The 15839-nt window shown below is 37.3% G+C and overlaps 2 long non-coding RNA genes across 24 annotated transcripts; both read left to right on the forward strand.

Moving 5' to 3' along the window:
* The first annotated feature begins 410 nt into the window (after positions 1 to 410).
* LOC113299084 lies at positions 411 to 5711 on the forward strand. 20 transcript variants are annotated; one of them, XR_003334602.1, is made up of 8 exons: positions 411 to 627; positions 1117 to 1632; positions 1753 to 1890; positions 2624 to 2690; positions 2904 to 3132; positions 3247 to 4817; positions 4988 to 5118; positions 5513 to 5711. It is a non-coding gene; the product is annotated as an uncharacterized LOC113299084 (long non-coding RNA). The 20 variants fall into 20 exon arrangements; XR_003334604.1 differs by having other exon boundaries at positions 4988 to 5103; XR_003334608.1 differs by having other exon boundaries at positions 4993 to 5118.
* A 2909-nt stretch (positions 5712 to 8620) lies between these two features.
* LOC113299085 lies at positions 8621 to 11288 on the forward strand. Of its 4 annotated transcripts, none has more exons than XR_003334617.1 (5): positions 8621 to 8759; positions 8919 to 9044; positions 9215 to 9268; positions 9478 to 9603; positions 10211 to 11288. It is a non-coding gene; the product is annotated as an uncharacterized LOC113299085 (long non-coding RNA). The 4 variants fall into 4 exon arrangements; XR_003334619.1 differs by lacking the exon at positions 8621 to 8759 and having other exon boundaries at positions 8780 to 9044; positions 10211 to 10405; positions 11071 to 11288; XR_003334618.1 differs by lacking the exon at positions 8621 to 8759 and having other exon boundaries at positions 8783 to 9044; positions 10220 to 11288.
* Positions 11289 to 15839: the final 4551 nt, after the last annotated feature.

Consider the following 15839-nt stretch of genomic DNA (forward strand, 5'->3'; position numbering starts at 1 on the left):
CCTCAAACTCCCTCAGGGCTAACATGAGAAAACCTAAATACATTAAAATCTCTCGAACTCTCCTACGACTAACCCCTGCAAGCATATTATTCAGAGACACGAAAATACACCTTCGTCAGGAATTGTTGTTGTTGAGATTTGGTGAAGGAGACGAAGAAATTATTCGAAATCAACAGACAGAGCTGAGGAAACGGAGAACCAAGTTTTTTTTTTTTATCAGAGTGATGGTCGGTATTAAGAAACAGAATCGACGGCCCTAAATCACTCTTATCCACGGCCCATGACCACCCACGAAAAAAGAAGAGTACACAAAATCCGACGGTTACGAATTACTCCCCAAATCTCACGGTGATCTTTGTTCGAATGGAATTCAATGAGGATTATTGCCGAGCTGCTGCTGATGTCGGGGATTGTTCGAATCATGTAGTTGTTGTCGAGGAGGATTCGATTATAATCTTAGAATTGTTTCTCTCGGTTTTTTTCTGTAATTCGATTCAATCTAAGGAGATGCTGTAAAATTCGTTCTCAGTTAACCCTTAAAAGCTAAAAAAAAAAACAAAAATCGATCCGATTCATTCCCATCCCTGAAATTCATTCTCCGATCTTCATCAACAAGTTCTAATCAAGGTAAAATCAAAATCTCTTCCTTCAATTTCTGATTTCAAATCCAATTTGATCGACAAAAAAAGGTATAAATCAAGGTATCTAGGATTATGAATGTTGTAGGGTTTTTTCTGTAGAATGTTTCGTATTTCGATCACTTAGCTCATCATTGTTTCTGATTCTCTTTTCATCGTAAGCGATGTTTACTCTAGACCTAGGAATCTTTCTGTTGTTTTGCTCAATGCTGTATCTAATAAACTCAAGCATTTTTTCTTTTAATTGAGCCATAAAGAGATAACCAGGACCATCAATTGAAAGCCTGAACCATTACCAGTTTGGTTCCACTGGGTCGCTTCCATATATTCGAATGATGGTTGTGCTGATAGTATTTGGTTCGAATTGGTGTGGCAGTTGGAACTCAGGGTGATGGCTGAATTAGGTTGAGTTTCAAGACATAAATGAAAGGGGTTTTGTGTTGTTAAAATGATGGTTTACTGTGAATTGAGTTTGCAGGGAATTGGGTGAGTTTGGAAGCTGTAGAAGTCTAAAAGCTACAGCAAGATGAGAATGGCACACAACATATTCGAGTAAAGGCCTGAATGAGTCTCTTCACCACATCAAGTTCCAGTCGAGTCTGTTTGCCAGAGGTTGTGATCATGTTCAGTTGAGAAGACAAGGAGACGAGATGGAAGTGGTCTGTTGGGGTCAAGTTCTTGAGCTGATTTTCAGCTGTAAAAGGTGATGCTGCAACTGTTCGTGTTGATAGCAACAAAGTGTTGTTTCCAAGGGACCAAGTGCAGTTTGAAAGACAAGCCAGAAGACTGGATTTTGGTCAAGTTTTTATGTAATCAGTTAGGCAAAGGAACTGGTGCTTTTCCATGGTTCAAGGGTTGCGTTTGGCAGTTAAGAAGCACGCACAACTGGTGGTACGAACCAGTGGAGTTCTGGTTTCTGTTAGACTAAGAATTTGAGCTAATCAGATGGGGGATTGATGTGTGATGCTGTCCAGTGTGGGGCTGTGAAGAAATTGTAATGGTTTTTCCTAATGGGTTTTACTATATCATGTATATTTAATACTCAAAATCTATATAACTGATTTGTGGGGTTAGTTTACCGTAGACTGATTTTTCTTTTGAATTTGATCTACAGGAATGTCTAGAAAGTAGATAAACTGTTGATCGAATACATAGGAGTGAGTTCGGCAACAGGTACCTCGAGAAGCTTATCAGGTTATGATCCAGCGTGAAGAAAAACTTATGATGAGAATGTGAAGTTTTGTATACATAGGTACGTTAAAAGAATTGGAATTTGAATATAATAGAAAATATTAGCGGTGTTTCTCTCTTACTGTTGTGCATATGTCTACCATTTATAAATATGCATGTCCCAATTTTTCGATTGGGATTAAAAAGCGTTGAAATAGGTACCCAGTTTTCCAGAATTCAATGTCAATGCTACTCATATTGTGCCCTTCAATGCTACTCATATTGTGCCCTTTAACTGTTACCAGTATACATCTTGCATACAAACACAAATTAATCATTAGTATCAAACAGAGGTAACTGTCACTAATATTCCCATGTCAGTATTTGCAATGATTGTTAACAATGTATTTTGTTGGTTAAGTTTTCTTCATGTCCATGTCTGTGATGTCACTTCAAATGGCAGTCAGGGAGAATTATTTACCTTTACTTGCCAACCATTTATAAGTTTATTCAAGATCTCAACTTTTTTGGTACCAGTGGTGACAATGAGAATGAGCTCAAGCCACTGTTCTTCGGGTATTCTTGAATGCTGAGATTAAAGATGATAATTAGTTGACGACCTTCTTGCCCCATTCTCCCTGGAACTATTTAGATAAAATGACAGTACACGAGAACTTGAATGTTGTTCTTTTATACCCAGCTAAGAATGTTGATGAAGAGTGTGCACGTACAACTTATAATTGATAATGATAATGAAGCAGGTGGGAGTTAAACACGTACAACTTATCATTGTCCCTTTATGCCTATGAATGCAGGTGGAAGACCAACTGGTTATACGCTGTGATGGTGCGTCAATTGACAATCCAGGGCTAGCAGGAGCAGGTGATGCTTCGAGAAAGTATTAGTAATAGTAATATGACAATTTCCTGTTTCATAAATTTTAATTGCTGAGCTATAATTCTTTTTTTTTTGTTTCTTAATTTTTATAAGCCGCCATCCCTTCGTAGGTTACCAAAGAAAAGGCTTCTGAAAATTTTGTATTTAGAAGTTCATAAGGTTCTAACAAAATCCTTTAATTGGTTTGTTAGGTTCCAGGTTGTGGACATTGCAACTCCTGCAATGAATATATTTAGGCGCATATTATTTTCGGCTCACTTATAACCTTTGATGTCGTTCATAGATGTAATTGGGGATTAGTGGTCAGTTAATGTTAATGTTGAGGGGATGAAGATGGCAGTTAGTAACCACAAATCTGGGGCTGTTCTGGGTTTGTTGTGCTTAAACGTTTGTGAAGATTTGGAGCTTCTGTTGCAACGAAAAGAAGGTAAACACTAAAGCAATCAAATTTTGCAAGATCTTTTTAACTATTTTCTCTGTTAGCATTCCTTGCTGATAATCATATCTAAAAAAATAATATAACGTGATTCTGAATTTTCAGTACGGTTGCAGGGACATCTAATCGTGGGTACAATACAGGGAATGAGTCTCCTGTGCTTTAGGATGCAAAGAGGTGTCTCTTCATCACCAGCCGCATTTTCTTTGTTGTGCTATTGTTGATCGTAAGTATTTTGAATTGTTGTGAGAGATTGAAACTAATGTCGGGTAAGCTTTTATACTTCTTAATTCGAGTTTTTGTTCTACTGGAGACTCTATCTCTTGCAGGGTATAAGAATGAAACCCAAATAAAATAAGCGTATGGGTGATGGCAATGACCAGCAAGGTGATATTTGCGCTTTTTTTTCCTGCTCCTTGCAACTGTGCATATTGTATATTTTGTACTGTTGATAAAACAAGCGTATGGGGTGATGGTATGGGTGACGCGAATGACCAGCAAGGTACATAAACATCTTAGAATGGTATGGATTTTCCCCCTTCCAACGTTAGACCAACTTCCAGCTAATATGCTGATGGAACTTGAGAGCTTTTTTATGTTGTTTTTGATATAAGCTTTAGGAGAAGAGGCATGCATTGTATAATTCATCTTGAGTATTCATTCATACTGCCTGTTCCTAGAAAAGATTATCGCATTTTTCTGTAGTCGTTACTCTTCAATTAATCTGCATCTTTGCAATTTTCAGTTGCCACTGCTCTTTTTTTGGTCGCACCGCCTGAGTATTCGGTACTTTCTTTTTTTAATGTTGTGATTGTTGGTAATAAGGATGCCAAGCGTTGGTGAAAATATTGGAAAATGATTCCATTGTATCATTTGATTGACTATCTAGAGACACTTTCCTATTTGGTTACAGGTGAAACATTACAAGATGAGAGGTGCCAATGGAGGTTTCCTATTCAAGCTAATACCCGTGAGTTCTTAGGAAAACAAATTGGATTGTTTTTGCCTATCGAATTTCAATATGGACGCAAGCATGTTAGTCTTTCATCATAAACATCGTATCTGGGTACTTTTTTGTTTTTCCTCAAACTATTTTGATCTTTAGGCTACTGCACGCGTAAATGATCATGCACAAGTTATGAGAAGAAAAACTTCATATTTTATATACAATCGAAATAGGAAGAGACATTCCTGACAACGTTTTATTTTAGGATGATCAGTTTGTGAGTAAAGAAAGTTCTCAGATTTTGCACAGCTTGGACGATCTAGCTTATATGTAGTTAAGGTAATCACTGATCTCAATTTTATGTCTCTGTTAAGTTTAACACTAGAAATTATCTTTGTATCAACAACCAAGAAAAAGATTAGAGTAATCTTCTCATAATCCTTGGCTCTTTCAGTCAGAATTATAATAGACAGTATATACAGTAAGATCAATTATTGGAAGGATTGGCTATTGATTGTAAGGACCTATACCCAAAAAAAAAAATTTTTTTTGTAAGGATACCTAGATTCCTTTTCTGTGGCGTTTAATATGATTTTTTCATGGTTTTTCTCTTGATGGCGTAACCATCAAATGGTATCGGCCCTGAAACTGCAAGTGTACTTGCAATATATGGAGCTCAAGTAGTTAACTCGGTGAGGAATATTTTACAGTTGATGCTTTAATTACTGGGGTGAGTAGTATATTATTCATCCTCATCTGGATATACAATTCAGTTTATTTTATAAACTAAACACATTGCAATATAATATTTCATAGAACCATTTTTAATGAAAAGCTAAACAGATTGCTTACATTAGACAAACGATGCATTTTGAGGCTGAAATGTTCACTTTTGTTCAGAATAGGATGTAATTTCCTTGGAAATCGCCTTACAAACAGATGTGTGTGCGCAAAAGTACATCACAGATGTGTATTCTGCCCAAAATACAATCAGAGTAGGTGCTACCCGTCAACAGGTAAGAATTTTGAAGGTAACTCATTAATTTCTCCCCTACTCATAATATCTTTTTTTTTTTCCTTTTGTTCTATATCTCTTGACCACATGAACCTTCACTAATGGAACTGCACCATGTCAACAGCATATTTGTATCGAACCCAACAACATATTTGTATCTAATTAACCAAACATCCACTAATTATATACAAAATCAGAATTGTAATCTATATATGACTTGCGGATGTTGATTGAATAGTTATACCTTTTGGATTACAAAAACCACACTTATAATCTTTGCGCGTATAAATAATGACAGGTTACAAGAAAGTAGTTAGATTTTATTGGCTGTGTTTTACTGGCTGTGTAGCTTCTGAATTGCATGATGGTTCTGAATTGTTAGCTTAGTTTTTTTTTTCTTCTTGATCCAGGCTTCGCTCTGCCATAATTACTAGCACTTGAGGTAAATCATTTTCTGTCCCATTTTTTTGCAAATGATCTGTGGTGCAATGGTAGCGTGTCTGACTCCACGTCAGAAAGTTACCTGTTCGATTCACGTCAGGTCAATTGTTTGTATTTAATTGCCTTCTACCAATTCTATAAATAAAATGAAATAATAATTGGTGTTTCTTTTCCTGATGCATAACTGCTCTACCAATTAATTAATGTTTCTTTTCATGATGCATAACTGCATTTTGAATAACCTATGATGAAAGTATTTATGTTCCTGAGTTCAAGAAACAGAATCCGTATGAGTTTTTAGCATGCATTCTTCTCTTGGAGCTGGTTGTAGTGCTGCAATAGGACCTCTTGGAGAGTGCTCAAAGCTGATCATCTTTGAGCTGGACTTGGATCTGGCATGTTCTGCAGCGAGGGTAAAACCCAGTCACTAAGTTTTTCCAAGTGATGGGTTATTTTTGTCTTATATACTTCGTTGTAAACAGGTTGGGTTTTAGTAGTTCACTAACAAAGAATATAATTACGGCAAGAATGGGTGTCGACCTCGAAATTTATTTGGTGATCCCTTTCTCACCATGACTAACATTCATCATGGGATAGGCAAAAGTCTTAGGCCTGCAGACCGGACGACCAAAATTAATTGCCGTGGATAAGAGTTGAGATTAGGTAAGGAGAAGAAAGAGAATCAAACAGAAGAAGAGGAGTGAATTGGGTAAGAGGTTTTGTGTTTTTGATGCAATCATTACTTACCAACTTTGAGGTTTTGTGTTTTCTTAATCCACTCTTCTTACTAATACAACTTCACGTTAACGGTATGGCTCAGAGATCTGTTCGGATCAATGGATCAATCTCATTTAAATGGTAAAAATCTGAGCAAATTGGATATGGACTAAGATATGGAAACGGATCTTGGTGGATGACTCACCATGAAGATTATTCGACTAGATATGCACCACTTCCACTCCATCGAATAAGTCATTTGAACATCCACTCATCGAATAAAAATTTTCTCCACTGTCGGAGTCGTAGGACTAAATATTTGGACCGTTCTACTATGAGCCGATTAACTATATGCTCACGACTATTATAGACAGGATCAGCTAACGCACTGATTTAACTGTGGACACTACATCTGCATTTAAATTTTCTCGACCGCAGGGGCCATAGGACCCGACCCATCCGGCTACTATGATCCAACTAATTAAACACGCTACAGTGTCCCGACTAACTAATACACTATCATATGACACGAACAACCAAATATTGGGACCGTATACTATGACCCGACTAACTAAACATGCTCTCGACTATCACAGACAGGATCAACTAACACACTAATTTAAATGTGGGCACTACATTTGCCTTTAAATTTTCTTGACCGCCGGGGCCGTAGGACCCGACCCCCTCCGCCTACTATGATCCAACTAATTAAACACGCTACAGTGAACCTACTAACTAATACACTATAATATGACACGAGCAATTAGATATTGAGACCGTTCTGCTATCACCCGATTAACTAAATATGCTCCCGACTATTATAGACAGGACCAACTAACACACTAATTTAAATGTGGGCGCTACATCTTCCTTTAAATTTTCTCGACCGCCGGGCCGTAGAACCCGGCCCCCTCCGGCTATTATGATCAAACTACTTAAATACGCTACAGTGTCCCGACTAACTAACACACTATAATATGACACGACCAACTAAATAATGGGACCGTTCTGCTATGATCCGACCAACTAAATAATTATAGACAGGACCAACTAATAAACTAATTTAAATGTGAGCACTACATTCGCCTTTAAATTTTCTCGACCGCCGGGACCGTAGGACCCGACCTCCTCTGGCTACTATGATCCAACTAATTAAACACACTATAGTGACCCGACTAACTAATACACTATAATATGACATGACCAACTAAATATTTGGACCGTTCTACTATGACCCAACTAACTAAATATGTTCACGACCATCATAGACAGGATCAACTAACACACTAATTTAACTGTGGGCTCTACGTCTGCCTTTAAATTTTCTCGACCGCCGGGTCCTCCGGCTACTATGATCCAACTAATTAAACACGCTACAGTGTCCCGACTAACCACCAGACTATAAATGACACGACCAAATAAATATTTACACCGTTCTGGTGTGACCCGACCAACTAAAAAATTCTAGACAGGACCAACTAATAAACTAATTTAAATGTGGGCACTGACCGTTCTATTATGACCCGACTAACTAACTAAATATGCTCCCGACTATTATAAAAAGGCCAACTAACACACTAATTTAAATATACGTACTACATCTGCCTTTAAAAAATTTCCACTGCCGGGACCGTAGGTCCCGGCCCCTCCCGACTACTATGATCCAACTAATTAAAAACGCTATTGTGACGCGAGTAACTAACATACTATAATATGATACGACTAACTAAATATGTGGGCACTATATCTGCTTTTAAATTTTCTCCATCGCCGGGGCCGTAGACCCCGATTTCCGCCTATTATGATCAAACTAATTAGACACGCTACTGTGACCCGACTAACTATCACGTTACCATGTTCTTCGATAAGAATAATCTCAGTTCTCAATAACCCTTATCTCGACGAACCCATATCAATTTCCATTCCGATTCCTTCTTTAATTTATTTTTTCCTCGAAAGAATTACTTCTGGCGAATACAGAATCGAAGTTTACCTTAACAACTACCATGTTCTTCGATCTCTTCGATAGTTTTGATGCTTTTAACAATCTCTTCAGTCGCTTACCCAACCTAAAGAAAAGAAATAGATCTCGACCATATCCGCGTTATAAACTATAAGAATAGGAATGGACGGATGGATCTGTCTCTCAGAATTATATGCCAAGATCGTGCGAACGTAAGTATCTCTTGCCAACCCATACTCCCAGCCACAGGATCGTCGTATCGGACGAACCATATCAATTTCCACTCTGATTCCTTCTTTAGTTTATTTTTTCCTCGAAAGAATTACTTCTGACCAATACAGAATCGAAGTTTACCTTAAAAGCTACCATGTTCTTCGATCTCTTCGATAGTTTTGATGCTTTTAACAATCTCTTCAGTCGCTTACCCAACCTAAAGAAAAAAATTAGATCTCGACCATATCCGCGTTATAAACAATAAGAATAGGATTGGACGGATGAATCTGTCTCTCAGAATTATATGCCAAGATCGTGCGAACGTAAGTATCTCTCGCCAACCCATACTCCCAGCCACAGGATCGTCGTATCGGACGAACACGAATGTCCCAGACACAAGGACCACTTTTCCTTAATAAAGAGAATTTTTTTTTGTGTATGTAATTTGCAACTGTAGCTACAGAGTTTGATGATTTGGTTAGGGTTTAAGCTCGGGATTGGAAGATCGTTTATATTGATTGGAAGCTGTTGCAAACGAACCCTAACAAAACTAAACTGGGTTCTCAATCCTATTGCATCAACGCAGATTTAACCTTCACCGCGATACGGTATCCTTGATTTTTCGTTAAACACTGTTAATCGATTTCAATATTTTGTTAAACCTTCACCGCGAAATATTTACAGAATCGCATTAGAATTTTGTTTCCTTTGCTTTTCAATATTTTGTTGTCCTTTCTTACTTCTCTGTTGCGATTCCTGATTCTAATTTTTTTTTCAGGGTTTTTAGTTTGTGCTTTTGGAGGCGGAAAGCAGTATCGGAACGATGAAAACGGTGAGAATAAAAGAAGAAGGCATGCATACAGAATAGGGTTTTCACAGTTTTTTTTTCCTTTCTTTTTCCTTCTCCTGATTGTTTGCTTCAAGTTTATACGTTATTTATTATTGGGGTTGTTGGTTTGATCCTTGATTTTGAATATAAGCTTCTCAGTATAGCCTAACTCCTAATCTCTCTTTCCCCGGTTCTTCAATTCATGCTTTCAGAGGAAAAATTGGGTGGAGATGACTTAGTTTAAGGGAAACAATCACTGTTCTCTCTTTAAACACCTTCTAAAGAAACTGATAATTACTGTTGGAGGCAAAACAATATCATGGGAATAGAAGAAGAAGGTATGCATTCTGAAACCCTAGAATTGTATTCTTATTTTTTTTTTTTTTTTTTTCTTTTTTTTTGATTGTTTGATTCAAGTTATACCTTTGGGTTGTTGGGTTGGTTTATTAGGGGTTTCTTTGTTGGTGTTTACTTCCTTTGTATTGATTACTTCCTTGATTGTTGGCCATATGAAATTTAGTGATCTAATGAATTCCACTCATCTCTGAAGGATATATTTATTAGCATCGATGGTTAATATTTGCATCCTCCATGTTATGGTCGAGTATTTCAACTCATTATATGTAGTTCAGCACACATCTTATACTCACGAATGGTTTTTGGCACGGGATCTCGGTATATAATTTTAGCTGAGATGCCTTATCTTGGCTACTATTGCAAACCATGTTCCCTCTATCTTCTTCCCTTTGGGTTAGCAGAAGTTTCCAAGGCTAGACAACTTAGTGGCCATCACCTATAAAATCAAAAGAGTGATGAGTATGTGTAATGTAGGGTATATAATATTGGGTACTTTATTATGTGGTGGTGCTGTGTTCTGAAGCTGGCATTTGAACTACTTGAAATTAAACAATTGCATTAACCAAGCTGCTTGTGCTAATCCATAAGTGGCTGAAGGTGCTGAAGTTCAAGGTGTTCCTCATGTTGTGATGCTGCACACTTGCAAGTGATGTAGGAGTTTGCTGGGGATGGTGGTAAAGGTCAGCCAGACGATTATATTTTACAGAGTTCAGGTTACAGAGTTCAGGTATTGTATGGTGATGGTAGTTTGTGAAAAAGAGCTGGTGGAAAAATTGATAATAGGTACTAAATTATAATAAGATTCTAAACATGATTAATGCTTTATACAATTCTAGCATGTTGCGTTTGGTGAGAATCAGGTCTGTGAATAAATAATAATTTTTTTATCTCCATTTCTGCCATTGTGCACAAAGTATATGTATCAAAGTTTTTTTTACCATACAGACTTTGACACGAGAGCTTTTCAGGAGCATGTAACACAGGGACTGTCAACTATTCTGAAGGCTGCTTCATTTTAAATTCAGTTGTTCGCATAGAAAAGACTGATATTATGACAGCCTATTTTCTCATGATACTGAATTGTTTTTATCTTATTGCTTTGTTGGGACAAGAGTTTTCATGCGTTTTCAAATTCCTTCAATAATGTATTTTGTCGTCATTGCTTGGTAGTGTTGCTTTGTCTAGCAAATTTCTTAATGAAGATTAACTGAATGCAACAGATATGTTTTGCCATCTTCAGGGATACTCTCAAGATCCAGTTAATTGTTTTCTTTTCCTCCTATATAGTATTACATAATTACCTAAATGGCTAAATGTATATATTACTATTTTATTGATTTTGTTTTATGTTCTTTACATATTGGTCAAGGTCTAACAGTGATATAACGTTAGTTTTTCTGATGCCCGGGTCATACTAATGCAAGATTGTCATGTTTTTGATCTAATAGGTTTCCTCGATGGAGCTAAATATATATTTCCAAGCAGCAGTAAGGGAGGTTTGTTTATGGAGCTACAGATAGATAATTAAATGGCAATAATTGAGAAGGTTATGGATTATGTCTCCATTAATTTTGGTTGACCTGAAAATTCAAAAGGCGGTTGTAATTTATCGGCACTTTTTTCATTTTATGATTTATTTATTTTTGGTGGGTATTATAGTGTTCAATGGTAAACTTAAACTTTGTTCTTTTGGCCACAGTTGGTAGTGACTCAGACTAATTGAAAAAAAAAACACTTTAACTATCTTGCAGGCTAAATCCATCATATGCCAATCACGATTAATTTTAATACGGGGACTATATAGCCGTAGGCCGGGTTCAATCCGTCTACTATGAATCTATGATCCAACTAACACACTACACACAACCAACTAAATATGTGGGTATTAACTAAAAATGCTCACGACTATTATAGACAGGACAACTAACATTAATTTTAATGTGGGCACCATATCTGCTTTAAGTGTTTTCCATCGACTATTATGATCCAACTAATTAACCATGCTACTGTGGCCCGACTAACTAACACACTATAATATGACATGACCAACTAAATATTGAGATCGTTCTGCTATGACCCGACTGACAAAATATGCTCCCGACTATCATAGACAGGACAAATTAATTAAATGTTCTCCATCGCCGGGGCTGTAGGCCCCGGTCCTATCTGGCTACTGTGATCCATCTAATTAAACACCCTACTGTAACCCGACTAGCTAACACACTAACCGACTAATTAATATGCTCCCGACTAACTAAACATTCTCCCAAGTATATAGACAGAACTAACACACTAATTTAAATGTGTGCACCACTTCTACCTTTAAAATTTCTCCACCGCCGGGACCGTAGGCCCCGGCCTCTTCCGGTTACTATGATCCAACTAATTAAACACACTACTGTGACCCGACTAACTAACACATTATAATATGACACGACCAACTAAACATTGGGATATGCTCCCGACTAACTAAACATTCTCCCAACTATATAGACAGAACTAACTAACACACTAATTTAAATGTGGGCACCGCTTCTATCTTTAAAATTTCTCCACCGCCGGGTCCGTAGGACCCGACCCCTTCCGGTTACTATGATCCAACTAATTAAACACGCTACTGTGACCCGACTAACCAACACACTATAATATGACACGACCAACTAAATGTTGGAACCGACTAATTAATATGCTCCCAACTAACCAAACATTCTCCCAAGTATATACACAGAATAACTAACACACTAATTTAAATGTGGGCACCACTTCTACCTTTAAAGTTTCTCCATCGCTGGGGCCGTAGGCCCCGGCTCCTTCCGGTTAATATGATCCAACTGATTAAACACACTACTGTGACCCGACTAGCTAACACACTTAATATGACACGACCAACTAACTATTGGGACCGACTAATTAGATATGCTCCCGACTAATTAAACATTCTCCCAACTACATAGACAGGACTAACTAACGCACTAATTTAAATGGGGGCACCACTTCTACCTTTAAAATTTCTCCACCGCCGGGGCCGTAGGACCCGACCCCTTCCGGTTATTATGATCCAACTAATTAAACACGCTATTGTGACCCGACTAGACAATACACTATAATATTACACGGCCACCTAAATATTGTGACCGACTAACTAAACATTATCCAAACTATATAGACAATACTAACTAACACACTAATTTAAGTGTGGCACTACTTCTACCTTTAAAATTCCTCCATCGCCGGAGCGGTAAGCCGCGGCCTCTTCCGGTTATTATGTTCAAATTAATTAAACACGCTACTGTGACCCGACTAACTAACACACTATAATATGACACGACCAACTAAATATTGGGACCGACTAATTAAATATGCTCCCGACTAACTAAACATTCTCCCAACTATATAGACAGGACTAACTATCACACTAATTTAAATGTGTGCACCACTTCTATCTTTAAAATTTCTCCACCGCCGGGGCCTACCCCTTCCGGTTACTATGATCCAAATAATTAAACACGCTACTGTGACCCGACTAATTAACTAAAACACTATAATATGATATGACCAACTAAATATTTAGGCCTTTTTTTTTATGATCACAGACTAAAATTGCACGAAAAAATACTGATCGACCGACCAAACAAATGAATAATAAACAAAACTCTAACAAGGTTGAGGGATTTGCCTTAGTAATTTCAGTTAACGTTCATTCCTATTATTGTTTAAGTATTAAATATTTAATTAATATAAACTTTATATATTGATTCTTTAAGTAAATCTCCATATTATATTTTTTTTATTGGTATAATATTATATTTTAAGCTATATAAGCTTAGAACAACTATTCGAAAGTCGACGAGAGGTTGAGCGCCGGCCTGTGATACCTAGTCTATATTATAAGAAGAAGTGATGTCCGTGTAAACTGATAAATCCGACCATCGATTTCATCATTTTACGACGGTGATCGTGAGTTGGGCGAGGTATATTTTCGAACGTCGGATCTTTGGTTTCCTGATTTCATTAGGGTCCCTTTAATAACTTTATTTAGCTGCCGTGAGGTGTCTTTGTGTGGCACTATTTCCGGAAACAGAGATGTGTCCTAATTCTGGCACCAAAACATCCTATATAAGACTATGCATGTTCTACAGTATCCCGTTCATATCAAAAGGCCGTTCAAACCAAAAGGCTTCAAAGAGGATATTGATTTCATCCACCTGACAAATGAGGTGCGTGTTTTTCTTTTTTTCATTGGTTGCTCTTCTTCAAACTATGTTCTTTAGAATTGTTTTCCTCTGGTAATTTGTTTGTACACTTCAATTTGTTTTATGCTAGGTCACCTTCCCAGTTATCAACAGACAAAACTTAAAAATTCCAACATAAAAAAAAAAGAAAAGAAACCGACTGTTTCCTTACGAGTCAAATTCCCAAGTTATCCCATCTCTCACTGTTTCGGTGTTTCCTAATGTGAATATCCAAGTTAATCCATCACAATCGATAGTTTAAGAAAAGTTGAGCAAGATATAATTCATCTGTATGTGCTGACTCCAAGTCTCTCGCCAATAGAGGTCGCACGACGGATCAGGTTAACATTGTTGGCGCCTGCTCAAGTTATAGGGTGACATGGTGCTTTCCGTCGTCTTATTCCTCGCGAGGGATTCTCTATCAGCTTCCTCTTCCCAGTTATTTGGTTTTTTGCTTCAATGAAATTGTGCCACTTAAATCTCTGGATTTTCTATCTCAATTGTTTTTCTATATATTTCTTGGTGAATTTGAAAGCTTTCCTTGCTAAATACAGAGTATTTTTCACGTTCTTCTCCATCGACCCTAGCACGCAAAGAGGTGGTGTCTTCTCATATTCATTCCACCACCATCAGTTTACTCCCTCAAAGCTTTCATTGATAGATACAGACTATTTTTCTACAGCTTATGTTATAAATATTCTTACTGGGATTCCCAACAATACAACACGACAGTAATGTGCAAGCAACAAGCTTTTGGACAATAAATGTACTATCAAATTACTTGGTCTTTCCATTCATTATCAAGTCTAACTTTTAGGTTCATTGTGACAGACTTTTAGACATGCTTCTTCCTTAATGGGGATGCCCAAAGTTGTTAGAACAAAAGGGAAATATGGCCCAATTTCGTATATGCCCGATCGCGAAAGTCAAATGGATAATACAAAATTTAAAATCATGGGTACAAATAGCAATGACTAGAAGGAAAAACTGTTACAAATCATGAGTAATAATTTGCAAACTAATTATTTTTCCATTGATCGAAATTAAGACTAATAAATTGTAATGTAGTAACGATCCTAGATAGCAAAAATAACACAAGACAACTCTTGCTGGTGCTGTTTTGTGGGGTGCAAATGGAAGGAAGCTGGTGAGATGTGTGAGGAGATGGAATCAGCTGGTGTATGGATCGTTTGTGTAGAAACGAGAAGGTGGCGTAGGAGGTAGCGGTGATGGAAACTGATATTAGGCACCATTATATTGACAGACACAATGGAAGAATTAATTTTTCTTCTCGGTGATAAAGTTGCGCGAAAAAGAAGGACATCAATATGCAATACTGTCAATTTTACTCCAAAAGAATTTAAGGGGCAACAGCCAGGGCGAATAATTTGACTCGGACAACAAAATATCGGGATGCAGGTCTTGACGAGTTAATAGAATCACGACTAAGTTTGATGTGTGGCCTACGATTGAAATTCGATTTTCTAATACATGGTCGGGGCCACCCGATAAACAACGCATTTAGGCTAAACCCCTAGATCTCCGATTCACAATCCATCTAATTTGAGTCATTTGACCCAATCGGCAACATACCAGAATCGCAGGGCCCGGCTATCCACCGATTAAATAATCGTAATATTAAACGTTATCAATTTAAGATGATATCGTTATTGAACACATATGGTCGAGGCCTGTATGGCCAGACTATAAACACGCTGCCATGGATCGACTAATTAATACATTATTATTATTATACTATGTCATGGAAACTAAATATTGGACCCTACGTAGGAGATGACTATATATGACATGAACTAAATACGGTGCCCGATTATTACAGACCGACTAAAATTTGGTAGGAGGACCAAATAATGAACAAAATTTGAAAAAGGTTGAGACCCAAATAAACAACAAACTAAACTGAGGAATTTCCTGTTTAGTCCAGAAAACTCGATCCGAGTTAATCTGTAGTCCAGTGGGATGAA

The sequence above is a fragment of the Papaver somniferum genome, chromosome 7 (genome assembly GCF_003573695.1).
Source record: "Papaver somniferum cultivar HN1 chromosome 7, ASM357369v1, whole genome shotgun sequence".
In the NCBI taxonomy this organism is placed as follows: domain Eukaryota; kingdom Viridiplantae; phylum Streptophyta; class Magnoliopsida; order Ranunculales; family Papaveraceae; genus Papaver; species Papaver somniferum.